At 35.8% G+C, this 9,156-nt stretch overlaps 1 pseudogene; it reads right to left on the reverse strand.

Moving 5' to 3' along the window:
* Window positions 1-5,629: 5,629 nt before the first annotated feature.
* On the reverse strand, window positions 5,630-7,610 carry LOC138171754 (5-aminolevulinate synthase, non-specific, mitochondrial pseudogene; annotated as a pseudogene).
* Between the last annotated feature and the right edge of the window lie 1,546 nt (window positions 7,611-9,156).

Consider the following 9,156-nt stretch of genomic DNA (forward strand, 5'->3'; position numbering starts at 1 on the left):
ATAGATAGATAGATAGATAGATAGATAGATAGATAGATAGATAGATATAGATATACACATCATCATCTCCTCCATTTCACCCACCTCTTATGTCCTTCCTGTTCTGGTCTTTGGCAAGTCTCTCCCAATGTGGGCTTCACAGGTTCTATTTCTAACAGACTTGATATAATCACAGGTCAGGCTCAAAGGCACTTGAAGAGCTGAAACAAGGTGCTAAATACTTGAATAAATGAAAAAAGAAGCTAAATACTCCTTTCCTTGCCTTTACATATGGTACTAGAAACATTAGCTTTAGCAATAAGAGAAGAAAATGAAATAGAATGAATTAGAATAGACAAAGAAGAAAGAAAGTTATAATTCTTTATAGAAGATATGATGATATACTTAGAGAATCCCTAGAAAGTCAAGTAAAAAACTGCTGCAAATAATGCAGAATTTTAGTGAAGTTGCAGGGTATGTAATAAACCCAAATAAATCATCAGTACATCTATATATTACTAGCAAAGGCCCTATAGCAAGAGGTAGAACAGAAATTTTATTTAAAGTTCCTATAGACTTTATAACATATATGAGTCTACCTGTCAAAAGAAACCCAGGAACTACATGAACAAAATTACAAAACAGTTTTCACACAAATAAAGTCAGATGTAAATATTGGTGAAGTCATCATGGGTATACCAAGCTAATATAATAAAAATGAAAATTCTACCTAAACTAACTTCCTTATTCTGTGCCATGCTGATCAAACTACCAAAAATTATTTTATGGAGGTAGAAAAAATAAGAAAAAGAGCAAACGAACCAGACTATCAAGGGAATTAATGAAAAGAAATGCTAGAGGAGATGGCTTAGCTATACAAGGTCTTAAAGTGTATTATAATTATATTATAAGGCTGCAATCATAAAACAAATTGGTCCTGGCTAAGAAATGGAGTGGTGGATGAGTGGAATAGTTTAGGTATAGTAGTCAATGACTATTGTAATCTACTGTTTGATAAAACTGACGCCTCCAGCTTCTTGGATAAGAAATCACTCTTTGACAAAAACTGCTGGGAAAAATGGAAAATAGTTTGACAGACTTAGGACATGGACCATTATCTTAAGCCTCATACCAAAATAAAGACCAAGTAGGTATACAATTTAGATATAAAACTGATACTTGAAGCAACCTGGGAAAGCAAAGAATAGTTTACCTGTCAGATCCATGGAGAATGGAAGAATTTATGACCTAACAAGAGAGAGAGAACATTATGAAATGCAAAATGGATAATTTTGATTAAATTAAATTGAAAAGGTTTTGTCCAAAGAAAACCAATATAACGAAGATTGGAAGGGAAGCAGAAAACTGGCAAACATGTTTTAAAGCAGTCAGTGTCTCTGATAAAGGTCTCATTTCTAAAATATTTAGAGAACTGAGAAAAATTTAAAGGAATACAAGTCATAACCAGGTTGATAAAAGGATGCAAACAGGTAGTTTTCAGAGGAAGAAATTAAAGTTATTCTATAGTTATATGAAAAAATCCTGTAAATCACTATTGATTAGAAAAATGCAAATAAAACCACTCTTAGGTACAGTATCACAGCTATCAGATTGGCTAACATCGAAAAAGAGGAAAATGATAGATGTTGGAGAAGATGTGGGAGAATTGGAGCACTAATGCATTGTTGTTGGAGTTGTGAACTGATCCAAACATTTTGGAGAGCAATTTGGAATTATGTCCAAAGGGTTACAAAAATGTACTTACCCATTCACCCTACAATACCACTTCTAGGCCTGTGTCCTTAAGAGATCATAAAAATGGGTAAAGAAGCCACCTGCACAAATATATTTATAGCAGCTCTTTTTTGTGGTAACTATGAATTTGACATCGAGGGGATTTCCATTGGTGAATGTCTGAACACATTGTCGTATATGAATGGAATGGAAGGCTATTAAATATAACATATACACACATAAACATACATACATATACATATGTGCACATATATACATGCATATTATAACACATATGCATATATACTTGTGTGTGTGCACACATGAAATTATGAGCAGGCAGATTTCAGAAAAAAATATTTAAACTTATATGAAAGACTTATATGAACTATAGCTTGGTGAGGTGAGAAAAACTAAAAGAACATAGTACACAGTTACCACTACACTATACATTGACTAAGTTGGATATAATTAACTTTTTTCAGCAATGTCAGATTCTAAGACAACTCCAAAAGGCTCATGATGAAAAATGCTATTCATATCCACAGATCCACAGAAAGAAGTACAGAGTCTGAATGCAGATCAAAGCATACTATTTGCATTCTCTCTCTCTCTCTCTCTCTCTCTCTCTCTCTCTCTCTCTCTCTCTCTCTCTCTCTCTCTGTTTTTTTTTCTTTCTCATGGTTCATCCCATTGGTTACAACATGACATGTGAAAATGCGTTTTATGTGAATGTATATGTAGAACCTATATCAGATCACATGCCATCTTCTTAGTGAGGGGGTAGCGGAGGGAGGAAGATGAAATTTAAAACTCAAAAATTTGTGCAACTTAATGTTGAAACCTAAAAATTAAATAATTAAAAATATTTCTTGACCAAATATGATTCAACCTATAAAATTTCCATGACTCTTTATCACTATTATGACAATTCTTTGCCTTTTAGTATTTCCTATTTATCTTATTCTTACAATATACCTTTATGTCATATATTTAATGACACAAATCACTTAGTGTAATGCAGAGTGCACTCACCAAAACATTTTTTGCAAATCAGTCTTTTTTCCATTTCCCAAAATAAACTAATATTGGAAATATTCAATTTCTTATAGCAATCGGTCAATTGTGAATTCAGATAAATGTTCCATAACATCGCTGATAAGAGTTAATCGAACATCTGCTTAGTGACATCTAGCACTATGCCACTCAGTGCTTGATTTAAAAAAAAATCTGAAAAGTAACTTTGGGTAAAAGTTATAGGAAAATAGATCATGAGGAGGAGATTTTGAATGATTAAATCTCTCTAGACTGTCAAGGATGGCAGTTTTATAGAGATCTAATGATGAAACTTTCTTCCCACTTTGTGAGGGTGAGGTAATGGATTCAGTCTGTCCACTGAGTCAGCATTTTGGATGTGACCAATAAGGGAATTTATTTTGCATTGATCTGTATTTTTATTTCCTAACCGTTTGCACTCCTTGTACTGAATTCTGTCATGCCCCTAGGAAATCTCATAACCAAGAAACTAGTCTTCCTATGAGATTGTCTCAGTTTTGTTACTACACAACTCAGTACCCTCAGTACCTTCTTCCACTCTGACTGAACAGCTGAAGGGCAGAAAAAAAGACGTCTTCTCAAAGCCTACATTTAAAGAGCACTGGGATCCCAATCCAGTCATCCTCTTTATCAGCTTATATGCTCCTTTGATTAGACTCCAGTATGACCTTGTGCCAAATATCTCCTCCTTTTTGTTTATATTGTCCCTTCTCATTACCTTGCAAGTTACTTGATGGAAGTGTCTGTTTTCTTTTTCTTGTGTTTTGTCTTACTTTTAATATATTCATATACTTAGCACTTAGCACAGTGCCTGGTACCTATTAGACCTGTATTGACTGATTTCTTATGAGGATTTTTTTTGTTTGTTTTGTTAAAAAGTTTTTCTTACTTTGTTTTTCTTTTTGGAGGGCAATTGGGATTAAATGACTTGCCCAAGGTCACACGGCTGGTAAGTGTTAAATGTCTGAGGCCACATTTGAACTCAGGTCCTTCTGATTACAGGGACAGTCACTGTGTCACCTAGCCACCCCAGTTTTTCTTATTCTTTTCCCAATAGTTGGGAAGAGAAGGAAGGAGAGAAAATAGATTTTTGTAAGAAGAAAAAAAATGTGTTCTTGATATTTTTGTTTTAAACAAAGTTTTTCTCTCTCAATGGACAATTTCAAGCATATTCTGGATTTTTAATTATTAAGGTTGCTAATGAAAAGATTCATATGCTGGTTTAATGTGGAACTGGGTAACTCCTAAATTTCTGTTTGACTCCAAGATTTTATCATTCTGATTTCCCAAGGTTACCTGTCTTTCCTTTTTAATGCCATTTTCTTTCTGTCCATCATCTAATTCCTATTTGTCCTACACTGAATTATTTCAGTCTCAAACATATAAATTAGCACTCATTTTTCATGGTGAACTAATATTTCTAAATAGCTACTCATTTATGTGAACCAGGAGGCTCCAATTTTGTCTAGCTACAGAAAAAAGAGAGTCACAGTTAAACTAATCTAAGTTCTATTAGTTTGACTATTAAAGATGACCTTGAGAGATAGAAGATATTAAAGTTCAGTCTATGGAAAGAAGTTAGTCATATTGCAATAGTAATGGTCCCACAGCTAGAATAAACGACTTGATTTAGATAATATCAATGCCTAGCTTCTTCATTCATTGTACCTTATGTTCTTACAGAAAATCATGTCAGTATATCTGGAATGACAAAAAGTGCAATATATAAAATTCTTTACTGTGAACCTATTTTACAATGGAACTTGAAAGTCAGTCAACCTTATACTTTATCAATTGGTATTTAATATGGTCATGTGTTATGCATGTGGTCTGTGGATTGGAATTGAAAGACCATTAATTTAAATAGATGATACGAGTTATTGCTCTTTAAATTCTAGGACTGAAAAATCAAACATTCCATTATTAAGCATTCTTCACTGATAAGGTCTACAGTACTTGCTCTGAGGAAAAAAAATAACATGGGGCAAATTTAATGCAATCCATAAAACAAGACTGCACAATACCTAGATAGACCATATCTGTTTAAATTTACTTTACATTTCAAAACTTGAATACCTGCCAAATTTCCTTGAAGACAGATCCAATTTCAGAGAGAATGGTTTATATATAATATGTGTATCTCTATATATCTTTTTTTTTCCATAAAAATTGTTTAAAGCTTTACTTTTCCATTCAGATTACAATGCCAATGTGGGTGGCTTTGTTACTTATTGTTAGAATGTGGGGACACAGATAAAATAAAAGGTGACAATGTGTAATGAATTGAACAATATTTTGAATGTTATCTTCTTGAGAACCTAGTTGGCTTCTGCAATTTCAGGTCAATGTTTTGTGGATTTTTTTTCTCTCATTAAAGTAGCATATAGAGCGGTCAAACTCCCTTCAGGCACTTGAATATATACAGAATTTGTCCACTCTCTTTTGTTAAAGAAGAAAGAACCCAATTATATTTGATGTTGGGCTACAATGTGTTCCTGAGGCAATCAGAACATCACTTTACTGTGATATTACATTTGCAGCTCATCCTGAGGTCTAAGAAATATGTGAGTTTCATCATAATCTAAGAGAGTATGACTAGATATAATAATTTGGAAATGTCTTGGTTAAATGAATTTAAAATTATCCAGGTAGTAAAGAAGAAATAGAGATACTGACTATATGACATATGGCTTTCCTGTTTGGATCTAGATATAGTATTAAAAATTGAACCATAATTCAGCATGAGAATATAGTTTTAATTAAGCTCATAGTCTACTAAATATTGAATTAATTGTAGGTGAATTCGTATATAAAGGCTACAGAGACGACAAGTACTGGAGACTGGGGAACATCAGGCTGAGATATGGAGGTCGGATTCAGGTGCTGACAGAAACCAGTTTGCTCATGCCCTGGAAGTAGGCTTTCTCTCTCTCTCTCTCTCTCATGACTTCAAAATGCAGGGGTCTGTTACAGAAGTTACACTCTGCCAAGGAGTGAGGCTTCAAGTCCAGCCCCACAAATTTCCAAGTATCCAGCAGATTCTCCAGGAAATAGTTCATCATCTGTGGGGTGTGGTGGGGTGGTTGGCCCAATGTGGAGCAGTTCTTCTCCCTGGGGGATCGTGGGTTTGTTGATGGCTTGGACTTAGGCGTCATGTTTGCTCATGAGCTCGTCACAGATCTCTGTATTTTTAGCAGCATCTGCCACCTGGACTGGAATGATGTGACTGGGGCAGTGAACCCCGGGGAGCCCAGCTTCCATTAGCATCTGCCTCATAAGTTTGACATTGCGCTGGTGTTGCCGACGAAGGGCTCGACCTTCCACGCTCTTTAAGATGCGGACGGATTCGAGAGCTCCAGCCAGAAGCATTGGAGGCAAGGAAGTTGCGAAAATGAAGCCAACGGCGTACCACAGTGTCTATTAAAGAACTTATGCTGGCGATGCAGGCCCCAACACAACAAAAGGCTTTGCCAAGGGTTCCAGAAATAATGTCCACTTTGTGCATGATTCCATCACAATCCCCTATCCCACCTCCTCGAGCACCATATAATCCCATGGCATGGACTTCATCCACAAAGGTAATTGCCCCATATTTATGGGCCACGTCACACAGCTATTCCAATGGGCATACCGCTCCATCCATTGAATGAACAGTTTCAAATGCAGCAATCTTAGGGACTGACAGGTCTGATTTCTTTAGCAGGTCTGAGGTGGTTTACATCATTATGGTGAAATATATACTTTGGCACTCTGCTATTACAAATTCCTTGGATAATGGAGGCATGATTCCCAGAATCAGAATAAATTTCACATGAAGCCTGGCATCATCTTGGCCAAAGTGAAGAGGGTGGAGTCATTAGCAACAAAGCATGATGAAAACAGTAATGCTGCATCTTTCCCGTCGAGGTCAGCCAATTCTCTGAAATATTTCTTGTACCACCTGCCCCAGCACCATGTTGTTTCAATGTTTCCATGACTGCTTAGCACACCCGAGGATGGCGACTCATTCCCAGGTAGTCATTGCTACACCAGACAGACATCTGCTTTTTAGTAACAAGAGAATCTGTGCAGTCATCTGCCATTGGGTATGTGTGTGCATTCCAGTTCACAGTTTTAAACACTCAGTAAGTATGATCACTTTTTTTCTGATCATTTTTTTTTTTCTCAAAGAAACGATCATACTGAAAAGTGGAAACAGATTTTGGCAAGTTGTCCTGACGGAGATGGGATACCCTTTCCGGTGTTTGCTTTTGCAGGAGATCCTGAAAATTCTTTATCAAACCATTCGGGTCTTCTCTACCAGTCTTGAGATTAATCAGTGTAGGATAAATTGGAGTTTGAGCAACCTCTTTCCTCACAGCCTGCATTTCCTTCACATCCTCTTGAAGCTCAAAACTGGCCCTCCAAAAGACGTTACTGGTTCCTTGGTTCATTTGAGCCACTAGGAAAGGGCATTTACTGGCACTTCCCTGGCTTGTGGCAGAGGCTGGATGACCAGTGGAAAGCTGGGATCCACCAGTGGTCTGCTGAGAATTGTCAGCATGCTGGACCACAGCTTTGGAAGTTTTGTCCTTCTCATTGGCTGGAGGTGTTTCTTTTACTTGCTGGAAGTGAGTTGGTGAAGTGGTCACAGCCGGAGAAGGAGGTTTGGATCCAGTTTCCATCATTTTGAGGCAATTCTGGGCGTAGAAGAGCAGAGATTTGCCAGCCTTCTGGAGAAAGGTTTGGGGTTCTCTTGACAAGAATGGGCAGCTTTGAACAATGGTCGCCATTTTGGGTAAAGGACAGGATCTTGAACAATATCAAGGAGGTGGCGGAGCCAGGACCTGCTGGCGGGGGGGGGGGGGGGGGGCGGGGGGGGGGGGGTGGGAGTCAGGTCGGGGTGGGGGACTAATGTCACCACTCTGGTTTCTGGCTGGAGAAGGCCATGCCTTTTTCTTTTAATTTTATTTTTAATTCCTCGATAAAACAAGCATTTCCATAATAAAGAGAAAGGAGGATTGCATATAGAACTGCAAATCTATTTTGCACAACTTTTTTTTTTCCTTTCAAACAGACATTATCTTTGAAATTTCTTTTTCTCTCCTCTCCTTCCCCAGCCCCAACAGAAATGGCTACCATTAGAAACAAATACACACACACAAACACAATTCTATACATCTACTTATCAATTCTGTCTCTGGATACCAATAGTATCTTTCTTCATATGTCTTTTATAGTTGATTTAGGTATTTATAATAGCAAAATAACATTCATTTAAAGTCATTCTTAAAACAATATTGCTGTGTTATTATATACTGTATTGACTTTAACTTAAAAAAAATTTCTATTGATTTTCTTTTTCATTTTTCTGGTTGTTGTCCCATATCCTCAGTGGCTCCTTAAGAATACTGAAAGAATTTTAGCTATTTTGGCTGTCATTTTTATCTTACATCAAAGGGAGTAAGAAGCAGCTACGAAAGAATATAAGCATTATTTATCAAATAGGAAATACTTTTGTACTTCAACTGCTGAAGAGAAATATTTCACTAGTAACAGGTAGTTTTACAAGAGACTCTCCATAGTGACAAATACTTAACAGACAGTCTAAAGAATGTTCATGAAAGGAAACACAATAAGATATAAAAGTAATCATTATAATCAGAAGTTAGCTTGATATGGGGACAAGATATTGTCTCTTACATATAAGAACATACATTTATTATTATATTTCAACTCCCATTTGCAACCAATAGTTAATTTGTAAACTACTGATTTTTTATGGGATTATTTATCCAATCTGTATATTACATATATGCCTTTTGTTCTAGCACAAAAATAATTGAGATCATCTCCTTTTTACACTAGAGAGGATACTGTGCATGAAAAGGTTATAGATTTTTAAAAGGAAAATTGTTGCCAGAATCTTTAGGATTCTGTCTTATTTCTTTGAGAAAGTTGGGAGAAAATTCTCATTGTGTATTTGCAATTTTGTCTCTTATGTTTGACTTCCTTAACACTATACTGAAAGTTTTGATTTTGACCTAATTTAATTTCTGTTTGAATGACATATCTGCTGTAGTTTAAATTCTGGAAAGGAGTTGTAGTTTAAATTCTAGAAAGAAATTCTAATGAACAGAAAATTTTTTTTTTAAATAGTGTTGATTTAAAAAGTCTAGACTAGATATTATAGTAAAGCTGTGTTAATTTCATCAATCATACAAGAGCTAAACATTGTATTTGATTTTAAGTAACAATCAGTTAGTACAGAAGCTATTTTGATCTAGTTAGCTGTTTCATTACAAGTAGAAAAAAAGAGTGGGAACATGACTGTGGAATTATTTCCAATGGAATTTAACCATATCCAAGTTGGTATATTATAGCCACAATTCCCCTTTTTCTCCAAAC

The sequence above is a fragment of the Petaurus breviceps genome, unplaced genomic scaffold, assembly GCF_028583685.1.
Source record: "Petaurus breviceps papuanus isolate PSGF00001 unplaced genomic scaffold, PetGlider_PUasm1.0 47, whole genome shotgun sequence".
Taxonomy (NCBI): Eukaryota; Metazoa; Chordata; class Mammalia; order Diprotodontia; family Petauridae; genus Petaurus; species Petaurus breviceps.